The sequence below is a fragment of the Nipponia nippon genome, unplaced genomic scaffold (genome assembly GCF_047370975.1).
Source record: "Nipponia nippon isolate SJK-2023a ecotype South Korea unplaced genomic scaffold, ASM4737097v1 scaffold_1, whole genome shotgun sequence".
Classification (NCBI taxonomy): Eukaryota; Metazoa; Chordata; class Aves; order Pelecaniformes; family Threskiornithidae; genus Nipponia; species Nipponia nippon.
The window spans coordinates 34261704-34279265 of record NW_028262290.1 but is presented as its reverse complement, the minus strand read 5'-3'; the positions used below and the strand labels follow the sequence as shown (position 1 = coordinate 34279265).

Genomic DNA, 17562 nt, shown 5'->3' with positions numbered 1-17562 from the left:
AATATTCGCACCAATTCTGCACACTCTGTTGCTGATTTCTCTGCTGACCAAACTTCAATTAATTGAGTTACACCAGTTTAAAATCACTGTGATAGAGGAAAAAAATAATTCCATCATTTTCATTAAAATGCACTATCACTGTGTGAAACTAATTTTTTAATTCAGTGCTAACTCCCTTTGCATGTAGTTCCATTGAAGCCATTGTATGGGCTTGCCTAGCTTGTACTTCAACAATGGCACAGTATGGATACAGACAATTACTTGTTCTTGATTGCAAAAATTACTTACCGCCACCATTATATGACGAAGTATTTTTTAACTGTAGAGAACCTTAATAGATTCTTTGCTCAGTCCTTTTAACTCACAGGTTGACATTCCAGCGTTTATAAATGTTTGCTACATAAATGCTTTATTTTTTGTTTTTTCCAGATTTTCATTTGAAGGAAAAGCTTCATAATCCAGTCCTATGAGTTACAGCTATTAGAGCTTTCTTGGGGAGGCTTTAGCAGGTGGGGCTCTGTACAAGCTATTGAAGGCATATGAATAGGAGAAAAAAAAAAGCACGCAGAGAGTTGAAGACAGTAATTACAAAGCTTTTAAAAGGCAGTATAAGAAAGTGCAATAAATGTCCTAAATTTTCAAACAAAAAGAAATTTGTCCCTATCTAAAAGTTCTTTAAACTGTGAGATCCTCTGCAGCTCTCTGCTTTGTGCAGAGGTATAGATGACATAAATGTAAAAGCTTTTCTTGCCTTCCTGGTTACTAGGACTGTTAAATGTCTGAGAGAAAACTCAGATGAGCACGAAGGATTTCTAGGTGTTACCATTACAGTAAATAATTACTATGTATAGTAATCATAGTTTAGCAACAGTAGTTCCACCAGATGTGTGACAGTCTGCATGCGCATTTGTTTAAACAATAAAATTTCAGCTGTTTGTATTTCATCTGGAAATGACTTTTAAGATCAAGAAGTGTATTTCAGCCAAATCAGTCATTAACATAGACACTGGAATGTCCCTAGAAGAAGGTCTTGTTTTTATTAACATTTTCTCATTCGGCAGTGAGAGAAGTGATAGCACCTTTCTGTAGTTCAGGTTTACTTGATGAAGCAAAATAACTTGCAGACCTTGTGAGAATGGGACCCATAGGATTGGTTGTGGTCCACTTTCTCATTTGTGATTTTCTCTTTTTCATTTTGTTTGAGATTGAATTTGAGAGAGAGCTTTGTTCCGGACAGTAGTTTATGGCAGTGGACTGAAGAGATGAGATTTCATTGAATCATAGAACTAATACACAAAGAGAAAATATGTGAAAATTGAAATGACAAGGTAGAGTAGCTTGGTTGTTGAGGTAGATAAAATAACTAGGTTCTCAGGGAAATGAGGTGGGGATTTTGTTCCTGAACTAGATTTAGTTTAAACAAGAACAGTTGAGATGGAAAACCTAGACACTATAAAAACTTGATAAAACCAGAAAAAAATATTTGTCCTGCTTTTTCTTGTAACTCTGTATTGAAGGATCTATGATGGTGTGATCCCACAGCCCAAAGAAAGCAAACCAGAGTCCATTTTTATCAATGTAACACAGCTAAAGGAATCATAAATAGATTCGATTAGAGTGGATTTCTTTTCACTTTATTTACTATGCAACATTGCTGTTAGAGCACCTTGAGATATTGGAATACACAGGAAAATCAGTGGCACTCAGAGAAATCTGTGTGTTCTGCCAGTTGTTTTTTGTGTTTTTTTTTAATCTAGAATAATAGTATATTTATTTTTCTTCCTTTTTCCTTCAGAATCACTGGGGCAAGTTGTGACTGATCTTAGACAGTGAAGTACCCCTTTGTGAACAGAAGAATAAAGTCGGCTTCATGCAATCATGCCGCAGCACTGACAGAGATGGACTGTTTTGAGCTAAAAAAGCCAGGAGTGCTGCCAGGGCTCTCTGGTTTCCAAATAATTGTCCCCTCCTCTCTCATGTGGCTGGAGGAGAGAGAATTATTTTGCCTTTGATTAATAAGGAGTTAATTTCAGTAAAGCTTCCTTTAACTCTTTTACAAATGCTCGGGGAGAAAGCGGCGAGCAGCGACCTTGGTGGCACACAAAGGAGTGTGCTGAGCCCTAGGGAATGTGGAGCTTTGTAGAAAGTGGAACAAGCCTGGGCTGAACCCCCAAGCAGGACAGTATTTCCGACTTTTTTACGTTCTTGCTTTTAGTACCTGAAAAAAATGTCCATTACAGTCAAATCTCATTGACTTTGAACTTAGGAGGACTGTAACAAATTTGTCAGGTTTTGTCAATTTGCTAAGGTTGTCTGCAGAAGTGTCCTTTTTACATTTGTTTGTTTGCTTTTAAATTTCTCTGTTACTTCCACTAGATTCCCATGCAGTACTGTTTAAAACTACCCTGGATAATTTTTCTTTTCACTCTATGAAAATTATCAATCTGGCACAAAATAGCTACATTCTCATCCTGGCACTTTCATCTACCAATTACTTCACCAGTGAGGAGCACTTAATTTAATGTGGCTGTACTGAGCTCAGCTCTTCCTCACACAAGCAAATGGTGACAACTTACACTATAGTTTCACTCTTCCGTTTTGCTGCTGGATAAAGTCTTATGTTGACAGCTGCCTTAATTTAGAAGTATCTATGGAGCTATACAAAAATATATGATGGGAAAGTTTAAAAGCCAGTAATTTAATTTGCTGACTTCTAACTTACCCCACATCTGAGGTTCAGAGAAGACCTGAAACTGATCTGAACCTTTACTATGTTTTTCATATATTACAGTGGTGCTTGTTGGCCTCATGAGGCTGAATGCTGTTTGCTGCCATAATAAAAAGGTAGCCTTTGCTCTAGGATCTTTAGTGCTTGCTAAAGTATTATCAGTAAAGTTAATATTTCTACTGCAGACCTGACTTTCACAGCACCTTCCCTTCTTTATTTGCCAAAATAAATCAAATCAGCTTCATTTTCCTCATGTGGAGTTTTCTAACAAAACTGGGTTAGATTTTGAAAAACAGAATTTACTTAATCTGCCTGTTTGCCAGTATGACAATTTGCAAAGGAGGGAGAACTTTTAACTTTTTGAAAGTATTGTAATTTGTTGTTGTTTACAACATACCACACTTTGTGTGTGTGTGTGTGTGTATGAAATTAATTAGCTTATCCTCTTTTGAAAGTACCAATGGCTGGATGTTTGGAGGTGTTAAGTAAATGTATTAGAGGAGGCTAATGCATAACTTTGACGAGCCATATAGTATAATCAAGACCTAAAATGTCTGCTGTAACCATCACAGTCTCTATAATAAATTGATCGAACATTGCAAAATAATGTAGAAGTCAGATTTTTTATTTGCTGATGACATTTTACCAATCCTGTCCCCCCACGCTTCTTGCTGCCACCTGCTGAGGTGGGTTTTTGTTTGATGTTTATACCTGGCCCAAAGGAACTTGGCTGGAAGTGACTCCTTTGAGTCCTTTGGGGACAGCTGGTTATTTGTTAAACAACTGAGTGGGACTGCCAAGTTCCTTCCTTAAAAACTGTGACGTTAATTAGTCACCACAGTTAGAGCAAGAGGGTGATGAGACATATTTAATATGAGTGAGAAGAATCATTGTCATAAGAGATAGGTAAGTTGACTAGGGTAGTAGCTTCATTAAGTTCACTTTCTCATTCTTATGCAGTACAAACATCATAGATAAAAGCAGCTCTGGTAACTTCCCCAAGTCTTCCTGCCTTTACAAGAACACTGCTGTAGTTTAAGTTGCATTGTGGAGGCTAAAAGTACCTCTCTCGAGTACCTTGAGAGACAGACTGTAGGTGATCACTGGGAGGTACTGATGAAGGAGCGTGACACTTCTGGTAAAGCTACTCTTGGTTTCACCCCAGATAGTGGGGAATAAACAAGACCAGAATGGTATTTTGATGCCTCAACCACTCCAATTTCATATCAACTATTTTTTTATCAAGTACCTTTTGTTATGTTTGGCAATTAAACCTTTTGAAAGTAGACTTTTACTCATTGGTTCGATAACAAGTCTTTTCAATATTTTAACTTAATTTTTATATGTACATATGCACACATACATGTATACATGTACATAGACATGTATTTTATGTGTGTTTATATAAATTTTACATATATATATATATATGTATATCCATATACACATTTCAGGAGGATTGAAAATGCAGTGGTCATTGTCCGGTAGTGGAAGAAGACAGAACCCTTGCCCACAAAACATTTGATGAATGTTTTCAACTGACTTAAGAAATGAAGTTGTTTTCTACAGTTAGCTTGTCTATTCTTATCAAAACTGTGGGGCTTTCCAATGTCAAGACACTTGATGGGTGGATACTTCTCAGAAGAATAGAGGACTTATCAGTGTTTGCTTAGGATCTATTACATTCTCAGCCATAAAAGTAGCTATGCTGTCTATAGCACTCATAAATCTTCACCTAGTCAAGGCTACTGTCTCTTTCTTCATGCAAGTTTACATTTAAAAAAATGAGCGTAAACCAATTGCATGAAGTAATTATAATCTCAAAACACCTAACTTCTTCATTGCCGGTTTTGAAAAGTGATAGCGTAATTCAGTTTGCAGATTTGTCCAAATTATTTATCAGCCCTGCCACAAAATCTCTCTCTTCACCCTTACAATGAATGCGTATTGCTTGGGCACATACTCACCAGAGGGCACTGTTACACATATTCTTACAGATAATTTTTCTTTTGGTGAAAATAATGTCTGGTCTTGGAAGAAATGGTGTGTTGGTGTTAATTTTGATGCGCATTTTTCTTAGGGGAGTTGTTGTTAATAAGATAGTTTGAACTGTTTTATTCTCTTTATCTAGATAAAGTATTGAGAAGTGGCCAGTGTTACCAAAGCTGACGTTTCTGTAGAGGGCCTATCTTTATGTACGTGAATGAACTAAATTATGTCAAACTCCATGCAATTTATAAAAAGTGAGTCTAAAAAGCCCTGAATCTTTAGATTTCCACTGAAAAAGTAGCAGAAGGGCAAAGACATTTCTGTTGTTCCTATTTATTTTTGTTGAACAGAATGGACAGGTAATATCAAGTAAAACCAGTAATTCGGCTTTAGATAATAATTCTGTCTGCTCTTTATTAATTAAAAGCATATACTTAGGCAATATGATTACACAAGAGATCTCTGTATCTACACAGTTACACAGATTTGTATTGCTATTAGGTGAATAAAGATAGTTGAGAAAACTAAATAATGGTAACGTTTATGCTTCAGGCTATATTTTATTGTGGAAATAGTCTCGTTTTGCCAGATGTCTTAAGACAAATCTTACTCCAATGTCTTTTCTGCCTGATAATGTGTTTCCTGAATTTTTATTTATATTTTTCATAGCAAAAGGTGTTTCAAGTTCTCTGGTATCTGTTTGGGCTTTTGCATGTGTATTATTACTTCAGTTTGGTTTAGTATTTCCCAAACATCCCCAAACCACAAAAATGAAATAGAAAAAATGGACTTTCTACCAGAAATTAATGCAGACATTTGTTAATATTTAGCTATATTTCTACTGACTGCTCCAGCATCTATTATTTGTAGACTTCTATGGCTTTTTGATCAAAGAGTGGACTTTTTGTTTTCAGGTGGGTCCGTTATCACTGATCTGTTTGGCAGTGGCTGCAGAGAGCGAGCTGCCATCTAGAGCCCGAGGTAGGTGGGCCGCATTTGGGGTGACCAGCAGTGAAGTGATGGTTTCCTGTGGCGGTGTGGGAACCGTCTGCAGGGCGGCAGGAGATGGAGAACCAGGGTTCTTCTTGCTCTGCCTTAAATGTTTTCTGTCTCACCTGTTCAACTTTTCCACATGCGGTTCTTGCACATAGTACTAGTAAAACAGGTGTTACTTACACACTGTTCACAAGTAGGAAGGTATTTGAAAGTATTGTTATTTCAACTATCTTGCTATAGAATGATTCATATTTACTGATCTGTCTCACTAGTCTGTGTCTGTTATGTCACCCTATATCCCTGTATCAAAGGACCAGAATGTCATAGAAAATGGCAAATACCATTCAATTTTTTTTTTTTTTCTAAAAAGGGCTGCAGATGAAATCTGAGGAGGTACAGTATGAGCTTGATGCAGAAAAAAGTATTTAAATCTCTAATAAAAATAATTTTTGTGGTAGGAGTGAACACTGCATGGGCTTGCAGTTCTTTCAAGGAGTCACTAGGCATAGGGAAAGGGATATGTTGTTGACATAGGTGTGCCTCAATGGATCTGGTGCTGTGTGCTCCCTGTGTCCTGGTCCTTGATTGTCCTGTCCTGAGAGAGCAAGCAAATGCCATAGCTTCTCTCCTGCTGACAAGGTCAGTGAGAGGGAAGCAAGGTGCCCTTCCAGACTTCATCCCAATACAATATGTAGCAAAGCTGGAGTACGTCAGGCTTAGGAGCTTTGAAGTGCTTTGTGGTTGTGATTTTAGACATTGTCACAGTATAGTTAATTTTCCAAAAAGCCTTTGGCAAATTTCTTCAAAAAGGCACTTAAAGACACAAAGCTATCATGGGTTAAGATGGAAGGATTTTTCCTGGATTAATGATTGTTTGATAGCTAGAAAACAAAGGGTAGGGCTAGGATTAGGTTTAAGGTTAGCTTTAATAATGAAAGGAAATTGCTAACAAAGTCACACATAGACCTGTCCAGAAAAAGAGATATTCCTGGGACTTCTGTCGTTCAATATATTCATCAGGGCTTCTTAAAAGGGGTTGATTCATGAGGTTGCAAAGTTTGTTGTTGTTGTAGACCTACTGCCGCAGGGTGCATCTAGTGTGCATCCACATCTTGAGTATTGGATGTGGACCTGGTAACCCACTTAAAAAGATGAAAGAGAGCTTGCAAAGATACCTTTTACACGTCATTTTAGTGTCAGTCAAGATGGCAGCCATCACAGTGATACTGGACAGGTTTTTGTAACTACTTCAATAGCTTTGGGTAAGGAGCAGGGTACTAATGAGCACTGACACTTTAGTTCTTTTCTCCACAAACTCTGCACTGGAAATCCGAATAAAACAGATGTGTTAAAACAGTCAAACAACACTGAGTTCATGGGACTTCTAAGCATGTCACTTTCTTTTCTATTAAGTGTTTTGTAATTTCTGCTGATTTTTCTGCAAACCCATTTGATTATACTTAGTGCAGCCTTGATGCAGTGCGCTTGAATTGCTGTATCAGTGAGATTTGCTAAAATAAGTCTCACATGAATTGTAGGCCATTATCTATCATTAACTCATCTAGAATTTCATGGCAAACTAAGTGCTATGCATAATGTGTTTTCTCAATTGCTACTGGCTGTGTTGTCTTAGTATAGCAGAATGTGGCTGATAGTACAGTCACATGCAGTTCAGATACATGGAAACCAATTTGGGGGAAAAATGGGTTTAGTTAATAATTGCAAATATTTAAAATTATTCAAATATTTCAATTAATTTAGAGGTGTTTAAATTAAAATTTATCTTGTATTTATTTTAGACTTGTTAGTTGCATACATTGCCCGTGAAACTCCTATCCATGCAGAATAAAAAAAAAAAAAAACCAAAAAAACCAAACGGGCTCTTTTCTCAGTATATGTCTACTATGAAAAAGGCATTTTCAAGTTAGTCAGTTGATGCTTATACTTTCCAAGACTTTGTTTTGTAAAGCAGTTTTCATGTTCACCTGGCACTGAGCTCTAAGAATTGCCTGCTAGCATTTATGATTGCCATAATCATTTACAGTTAATTGACAACTGATGAGCTCAATACAAAAAAAGGTCTAGCAAATACAAACTCTTATCATTACACTTCTCTAGGGAATACTTAGGACTGGGGTTAGATTTTCAAAGGTGTTCATGCATCCAAAGATGCAAGTAGACATCTAATGACATACAGCCTACCTATCCTATGCATTGTCTGTAAACTCATCATCTTGTCTGCCAGCAAAAAGTAACAGGGCGATCAAAACCATCAGAAATAGTTGCAGTTGTTGGTTCTCTTTCCTGTTGAGAATGGTGGTACAGTGAATACTACGGCTACGTGCGTGTGTGTGTGTGTGTGTAAGAGGGAATCGTCTTTGGTTTGGAAAAGTCTCTGTACAAGATACCTGCTCTTATTCAGCCTCTTCTGAATGCCAGTGATCCTGTCCTTCCCTCTCGTACTCTTTCAGTTGAGAATCATACTTTTCAGCATGTTCATTCTCAACAGGCTGAGGCCAGCCATTATCAAGAGCCATGAGTTCTCTTACAGTGCATATTTGCATCTTAAGGTGCCTGAATACTTTTGAAAAGTCTGCAGCTCCTTTTTATGGGATACTTGATCTTATGCTGGTCTGTGGCTTGTGTGTGCTTCTCATTTCAGTTTGTCCACTGACGTTTTGTTGAGAAGATGAGTTGTAAGCAGGTCTAAGATCTCTCTGCTCACCACCTTCTTCACTGTTTAGGACTGGTGGGGATAGAACGTTTTCTATGAAAAGAACATTGGTAGGCTGGTATATCTCACTGTTTTTTGCTGTTTCTTTTCTTTTCATCTCATCTCATCTCATCTCATCTCATCTCATCTCATCTCATCTCATCTCATCTCATCTCATCTCATCTCATCATTTTATTTAATTTCCTGGAGACTAGCTACTGCTTTGCACAATGTTTTCTATACCATGTCTTCCAATAATTAATGGAATGTTTCAACTAAAATCAGTGGCAGCTTATAAACACATTAATAAATAATTTTGTGGCATAAAACAACTCCAAAATTTCTTTTCTTGGTCTGGCTAAAATTTGTTTATCTTTTATCAGACTTGCCATCAAGCCATCATCTGATTCTATTTCTAGATTTACTACTATTTCTACCCTCAAATATCTTTCTAGTTCTACATATTACTAAGACTTTTAGATAGCTTTTCTTACAGGCTTGTTTGAAGGAAGTATCCTGAGCGATATACCTTTTTTTAAGACTGAAAGGGATTGTGTCCTTTGTCCCCTAGTGCTATCTACGAGATAGTGCATGTTGCTATTGTTTCAGATGTAGTGTTGCTTTGTAATAATTTGCACATTTTGTGTATGGATTTGGTTACTGAGTGGTATACTTTATGACTACATTCAGTTAAATATTGGAAGTTTATTGTGTGATCATATTTGTTTAGCTTAATCCAGATATGTTGGAAAATCAAGAGGAGTGGCTTGATAAAGCAACAATCTACTAACACTTCTGGTACAATTAATATCACTTGCTTTTGCATACCTCCGATGAGCAATGGTTTCACTGATGAACTTGTCAGAGTAAGTGGTAAAAGTCTGTGTTCATTAACATAGGAAAAGAAAAGCCTAATAAGATTGAAAAGGATAAGGAACAAGAGGACTGACTTGAAAGGGTAACAGAATGAAAAATTTCAGCGGCTTGCGTGACTTGTAAGGTGAGACATGATTAATCTCATCCAAAGGTTGTAAAAAAGCTGGTTGATCATTCTGGTCCTCACTGGTCACAGGTTCCCAAAGGGAAAAAAATTAATCTTGTTGGCTAGCTGGTCAGGTGGACTGCACTGTGCTGCAACTCTGGACCTAATATGTTATTTCATAGAGAAGAGGTAAAGAATTGGCAGAAATGGATGTAAATATGAACCTGAGTTCAGTGTTGCATCTAACTATTGTTAGAGCAAGGTAGAAAAGTTTTTAACTTGCTAAAGTTTTAAAAGACTTTTTTTAACTTTGATTAAGAATTTTTCATATTTGGATTAACTATCATTTTGTTAATTTTGAGAACCAGCTTGCTCCCTCTTTTTTCCATTTTTCAGAGCCATTATTTTGTGGATGCTTTTTCAGAAAAATTGTATATGTTAACCAAATTTTTGACTTAGCCTAGTAGTTATCATTCTTTTCAGGTATCTCTGATGATATTACTCTAATGACCAAAGAATTAGTATGATGAATGTTACAGAATTCTGGAAGTTTTCTTCTTAGAAAATCCAGACTTAAATCTGTTATATTTATATAAATGCATATTTTTCAACTTTTTAACTTATCAGCACATTTCCTTAAAGATAATTGTATTGCATTTAAACATGACTTTATCATAAAATTGTCCCTAAGCCAAACTGCATAACTTTCTCTTTATCTCTCTATATACATAAAAGCGGAGTGTATATATATATATGATGAAAATAACATTGTAATATAAATCTGTAGACATTAATTTTTCTGTGTATTTTGTTAATTTATTTACAGTATCCAGGTAAATTGGCATTGATTTTCATTTTGGAAACTAAAATTGTACCTATTAATGTGAATATATTTGCTTATCCAAGACTTCAGTGCCAGCTTTTGCTATTAAGATTAAGTAAAGTACGTTAGCCACATTTTAACTAAGAGTTCTTACAATAGTTTAAACATGTAAGTAAACAAGCCACAGTATATATAGGCAGTGTAATTTTTTTTAAAAGGTCATCTGTGTAAGTCAGCTACAAATCACATTTTTTTCATTGCCAGTCAAGTCTCGTTGCCACTATTTATGTTATGAAAGTTCTATTTAAATATACTAAAAATGTTTTCATTTTTTTATTGCTGGATAATTCAGGCCCATTATTGACACTGTCTCCTGATTTATTTTTAGTTTCTTTATTCAGAAAAGTCTTCTAAATTTAGGGAGGCATAAAGTTGACAAAAAGCTGCATATGTTTTTCCAGCCCTCTTCCAATTGCCTGACACTTTGTCAAGAGTGTAAAATTATGTAGTGGAGAGTAAAATATGGATTAAACAAAATTCAATCATCCTGAAAGGGGCACTGTTTTGTTTTAGTTTTCTGCCGTGATTTTCTTAATCTTTTTTTTCCTCTATTTGTCCATGTTTTGTTCTCCCCTGCTTTTAAGCAAAATGATGTGATTTATACACAGTGCTTTACTTTGGATCCTGGCTCAATGAAATAATTCAACACATAGCTCTTTTTTATTGTGTTTTTATTTCAGCAAGCCATTTTTTGCACAATAGCATGCTGTTTGGACACTTGAAAATTCACATGAAAAGGGGGATTTTTTTCCTCAGAGTAGTTTTTGACCAACTTTTCTATTTAGAGCGTGCTATTTGAAGAATGTTGCCAAGCTATACACATGTTCTATATATCGCATGCACTTGCTTGTGCAAACACAACCTGTTGTATGTTTTGCTTACAATATTAATGCAGCATATCACATGTTATCTGGGTCAAGTAATTTATTTGTTCTGAGCAGTTGCTAGTTTATGGCTGGGCTTCCACATTTGTGTAGATCATCCCAATTTGAAAGAGGACAGGTTCCCAGAGCTCACAGAAGAGGAACAAACCACTGCTAAAATCTGTAGTAAAAACAATCTCTCTGACAAAGGCTAACCGAAAGAGGGAATATCTCTGGAAAAGTCTAGAGAAGATGGAGAGAGCAAGAGAAGAACAAGTAATGCAACAGATGTATCATATAGTAGGGAAAATGCAGTTTAAAACCTCCCAAATTATTCAAAAGAAAATTGCAGGGTTTTTTTTTTCAGACTAAAAAAGAAGGGATTCAATGCCCAATGCTGTTCAAATTGCCACAGGAAATGCATAACGGCACTCACAGGCTTTTTAGAAACATCTGTTATGAAGGTTTTAAAGAAGAAAAAGTAAAATCTGCTGATATTTTAGTACAATGTAATAAGAAATCCATCAATGTCCTCTTCCAGTTGGAGAAATATTATGATTTTTTGATCCTGAAAAATGGTTCCAGGAAAGAATTTCTCTTATTTCAATAGCAGTCTGAAGCTATGTTGGCTTAATGATATATGTTTTTTATTTTGTTAAAGTGATTTTTACACATAGGGGACTAATTAAACAAAATGACAAAATCAAAGAGAGGAGATGATTGACTGAAAAGGAGCCAGTGGGACAGGTTAAAAAGAAAGAGAGAAATGTTGGGAAGGAGAGACTGGAACATACACGGCACGTGGGTGAGTTGAAAGTAAAGTGACTCTGCACACATTTTATGTGACATAAAGAGGCAATACTAGAAAAAAATAAAATTAATAATTTTCACAAATAGGAAAAAAACCAACCAACCAACCAACCAGGGATGTTCAAAAGGTGAAACTAGAAATACCCAAACTGGAAGTAAGTTACTGTATTTTGGCTGTGACTGTAATTGTGACTGTGACCAATCACTGAGCTGTTGTTGGTCCCTAGATTTTTTTGGTAGATTGTTATTGGCCACTTTTAAATCAAAATGTGTTCTTCTGAAGGACAAGCCCATGTTCTTGGTCCCCATTAGGAATAACTGGATCAAATTGCACTTTTCTGTGTTATTCAGAAGTCAGTGAAGATTATCAGAATGTGCCCTTATGGGAATTATGTTCCTTAAAGCTTCTTAGAGAATAATATAAATGATGAAGTAAAGATAGAGGAAACTCTACTTAAATAGTTAATAGATAACTATAGCTCTTTAAATTGAAGAGATGTGGTATTTTAAAGGAACGGATTGCGGATCGACATAGAAGTGATTGTAAAAATAATCACAATATGCTATAGTTAGTACAGCTTAAATTTTACTGCTAGTCAAGTATTGTGAGGAGACAAAAGTCTGATTTGCCATCAGATTCACAAGTACAAAGTTAGATTTTAAATACCTTTCTTACCACTAAGGGTATGTCTACAGTCTGATATTAAACAACAGCCACCAAGCTGTGTTTGGTGTTTCAGCTGTTTTATGTATCTAATTTAGACAGTGCACTCAAAGGCTAAGGCACACATTAACACATTTTAACACAACCTTAGTGCAGCTATGCAAATTTTGCATTGCATCTAACTCACATCCAGCCAGGTCAGAGTATGGGCAGCAGAAGTACAGCCTGTACCCATCTGATGAGGCAGACCTGATGTTCACTTCTTCCGCCTTTCTGCCTCCCTAACTCAACTCTTTCAGTATTGCTCTAAAAGAGAATGGATTTGGGCTGAATTTGCAAAGCTTTTTTTTTTTTTCTCCATAAAACTAATCTTTCTTTCTGTGAGGGTTTTTTTTTTTGTGTGAAGAGGGCTTTAAAACATTAGGCATAAGTCTGAGAGTAATGATAACCAGGGATTTGAGACAGGAGAATTAGTAGCAGCTCCAGGTATCACTAGGTACGAAGGTCTCTGTCATTAAGGACCACGACTAAATAAACATGCTGGGATATGATTGCTTTATTGCTCTTTGCTCATTTTATGTCTTTTTATTGCCTTACTAACGGCTATAGAATTAGGTGTGTAAGGGAGTTCTGAAAAAGTAGAACTTGAAAGAGATATATAAAAACGTATGTGCTTCCCATAGAGATTCCAACTTTTCCTCATCATGGATGATGGAGAGACTAATTTACCTTGCATAGATAAGCGAGGGTAGGGAGAGAGGCACAGAGGGACTTAAAGAACAGATCCATTTCTAGGCTTCATCCTCACTTTAGTACAGCTGATGATTTTCATGTGCCTTTATAGTGGCCCCAGTGGGAGAGGCTGTGTCATTACAAGTAGTGCTTTTTTCCTCCACAATTAGCCAAACAGTATGTTTCTGATCCAGGGTCTATGTGTGAAAATATGCAGAATTAATTTTATATATCTTTATTAAATAAAACGCTCTCATTGCTGATATTGCCAGAATCAATCTGGTATACTGGTGTAGCAGTATCACTTCTGAGGACAGAAACTACTGATGGGCTAATAATTTTACTGCTTTCTATTTTGCATGCACTGCAGTTTACAAGATCAATAAAGAATGTAGTGCCTCAGCAGACCTACAATTTAGACTGTAAGAATCTCTGTTCTTGACTAAAGTCCTGTTGTATCTAAATAAGGGGAGCTAGTTTCATCCCTGGTGTCTAGAAGTGATTTTCTGTGTTGTCAGTTTCTTCCAAGGGAAAGAACCCATAAGGTTTCTACTAAAGTAAAATGCAAAGCAAAGAATGCTGTCTTAGCTGAAGCCAGTGGATATTTTTTTTTTAATAGGAAAACCTAAAAATGACATGCTCATATTTGGATCTTAATAGCAGGGAGTTACATTTGGGATGTAGAAAAAAAAAGTTGTTTTTCAGAACTTTATGAGTGGCCAGTGTATATTTTGTTTGTATTTAAGAATTGTTCATAAATGTACAGACTACACATATATAAGAATGTATAGAATTAATAGGTAGCATTGCCGTAAATCTACAAATATATAAAACATAAAAAGAGATAGTGACTGCCCAGCTAAAGCTTAGCTTTTAAAAGTGCAGTTCACCCAAGAAAAGTCAGTGAGGCTGACTGCAAGAGTTGTAAAGTAGTTCTCAAGGTTACTACAAAATGTCCCTTTGTTTCCTTCATGCCTTCATCCTTCTTGAAACCCTCTCCACATAGTCAAATTAAACTTATTTTTCTTTCAGGCTTTTCTACTACAAATCCTGTTTTACTATGTAGTTTACCCAGTACCTAAACATTAGAGTCATCCAAAGAGCAGGGAATCTTTTATTCATATGCTTCTATGTCAACAGTTCCGCAGTCTTAAAAACCATTTTGTCTCTTATTCCCTATATGTAATCCTTACAGATAGTATTTCAAGACATTGTATAAATTCTATGCTTTTTTATTTTATAAGTGGAAGAAAATCTGGCATCAACATTGTCTGATGACTTAAGCATTTTCCTGAAGTTTCTTTAATCTTCAGAAATGCCTTTGTACCTTGAAGGAAAGCACTGTATTCTCAACCTTTATAATCCAAATAAGAATTTTCTTTAGGAGCATAGTTGGTTTGCATTGCAGGTAGCTTAGCATTTATTTTACTATTATTGGCTGCAGGTATTACCTAGAGGTGAGGATGGAAACACAGCCTAGGAAATCAGCCTTCCCTCATCTGTGTATGGAGAACGGAAGCTTCTGTACTCTGTTGTTTTCTTTTTGCTGCATGCTTCAATAACCTCCTTGCTTTCTAGAGACTATATCATTAGCTGTGCTATTTCAACACACCACTCTCAGAAAATGATGACCTTTTGGCGACGCGACTGTTGGAAAGCTCCAACAGTTTCATGTGCTCCTGAAAGCCACATAAATACCTATGAAATTTGAGAAATTGCTGGTAGGTTGGTGGAAGGTATGCACACCCCAAAGATTTTTGCCAAATGATATCATTATGTTGTTCACCCAAGGCTGTGTGTGCTCCTTACAAAGCAACTGTTCCCTCATCATATCTTATTACTTTCTTCAGTTGTCCAGATTTTCCAATATCCTTCTGGGAAAGATGAACAGAAGACCTGTGAACCACTAGTTTCTTATTCTTTTTTTCAATTGGTATGCTTTAATCAGCTAACTAAGGACTTTGCAACTCCAACATGTACTGATCTTGAAGACCCAGTCCTTAAAATGTGATGATTTTTTCTACTGATTTCATTAGGCTTTGAGTGATCAGATATTCTTCAGTTCTGGGCCTTAAATATACAACATTTCAAAAAATATTTTTCCCCTTTCCGCTTTCTTAAGTGAATTCTACCATGAACATTTCCCTCTGTGCCCCAGTGAACTCCATGATTCTTGTTCCTTCCTACTCAGCAGCAACTCATGTGTTTTGAATTCAGTCCCACTTGGTTCATCAGGATGATTTTTTGCACATTTTCCCTGTTTAATTATATAATGCCACTTTTGCTCAATTTGTGCAAACATCCTTTGGACTTGTTACAATTTGATTTTCTGTCAAGGATAGTTCCAAAGAAGAGAAAATGATGGGCAGAGGAAATGATGCTGGTGTATATCTTATTTGCAATTCTAATAACAGCTTTGTGAATTTGAACACATTAGTAAAGAGCACTTCACTCAAGTGCACATTACCACAGAACTTGGTAAACATGCCTAAGAATAATGCTACTCCAATCTGGGCAAATTAGATGGATAACATCATTTGCAGCAGTTGTTAATTATGTATCAGCTGCAGTAACAGCATAATTCTGTTAATTGCTTATCACACTAAGGTTAACTTTTTGTCATTTATATTTGTTTAATTCATAATTAGAATAACACACTTGATACTGTTCACTGACCGCTTTAAAAAAATATGCATGATGCAAATGTTCAGCAACATAAGAGACTAGAAGAGATCTCCTGAGTCATCAACTTGGCTGGTGTCACCAATATAATACCTTTCAGAAATTTCTCTTTGTGTCTTAAAACCAGTTAGATTCCTTGCCTCTACTACCTAAATGGAGGTTTGTTACAGTGCCTTAACCCTGCCATGTTCAGAAGCTTTCCACTTGCCCGCCTCAAATTTATGCCTTTGTTCTTATGGCAGCATTGTTTTATTGTCTAAATAATTTTTTCCCCCTATGATGTTTACCATGTATGATTTATTTGTAGAATAAACTCCCTCTCACTTTTCACTTCCCTGAGATGGGCAAACCAACTCCTTTTAGTCTCCTTCTGTAAGATGTATATTCTTGTGCCCTGAACATGGCTGGCAAGCCATTAGTGCTCCTTAATTCCAGCTGTAATGGCGGCTTTTAACCCCCTGCTTGTGCGGATGGAAGCAGAAATGCTGTTCACTGTTGGATGAATGACATATAGCAAGAGGTGTAGATGAGGTCTGCTGGATCTACAAAATGTGTCCAGAAGTACTGGTGGAAGCGACTGGCTGACTTCTTATTCTGGCTAAGTGAACAGGTATGGCAGTATTTTAATTAAAACTGTTTGAGGCAGATAAGTCATAACTCAATCTTTTCAAACCAAGTCCATCACGGTAACTTAATTTATGTTTACATCTGAAAAATAGAGAATGCTGTAGTAATTTAGCCAGGGGAGGCTACAACAGTGCCTCCAACTCTAGACTACATCACCTAAAAAAGAAAATCCTGTTACCCCTATTTTTCCACTCACCTGCAGATTCTGAAAATTTTCAAATGACTAATTTCTTGTATCTGTAATAAAATCTTAACATAAATGGTTAGGATACACCCAGCAGTGACCTTTTCATCACCTGTCTAAGTGAAGTCATCTTTGTTTCCTTGCACACCGCTGCTACTGACTCATCCTTCCTGATTCCTAAACAAATTTGTTCTGCAGTTCTTTCTGATTAGGACATTCTTTTGTACTGTGATTTTGCTTCTTTTTGGAAGTTGAAAGACTAACTTTTCACAGGAAGTTACTTTTGCCATTCTCACAAATCATCTAGGGGTATTCAAATACTAACGGATTTTAGGTGCTGATTTATTTACAGAACTTATTGCTCAAAAGTGAACTGTCACCTTAGATATTTTCTCACGTGTCTAATTAAAGCAATGTTATCTGGAAGATGAATCAGTTTTAGGTGTTGTTATGGCATTTAATCAGTCGAGAGTACAGTTTACAGCTGCTTTTTCTCCTTAATCAGATGAAATGATGTATAACTTTACTGCATTGTTTTGAAAAATCACCAAAACCTTGGAGTGCAACAACTTTTGTGTGTTCTCTGAGATAAATTTAGAAGATTAGTTGTGATTCTCCTTTTGTTCAACATAGATCATAGCTTTGATAAGGCAGCCTAACTTCGAGGGGAAGGCTGTTCCTGCGGCTGCACCTACACTGTGGGATAAGT

General features: G+C 36.3%; 1 protein-coding gene across 3 annotated transcripts in view; it reads left to right on the top strand.

Annotated features, from left to right (window-relative positions):
- Positions 1–17562, top strand: part of HNF4G (hepatocyte nuclear factor 4 gamma) — a 60932-nt gene that overhangs the window by 12142 nt on the left and 31228 nt on the right. Inside the window, exon 1 of one of the 3 annotated variants that reach the window (XM_087751222.1) lies at positions 5678–5698. The exons of 1 other annotated variant lie outside the window; for it this stretch is intronic. The gene's annotated coding sequence lies outside the window, so the exon portion shown is untranslated. Of the gene's footprint in view, positions 1–5677; positions 5699–16631; positions 16653–17562 lie in introns of those variants that run through there. One more of the 3 variants, XM_087751228.1, reaches the window with a different exon arrangement.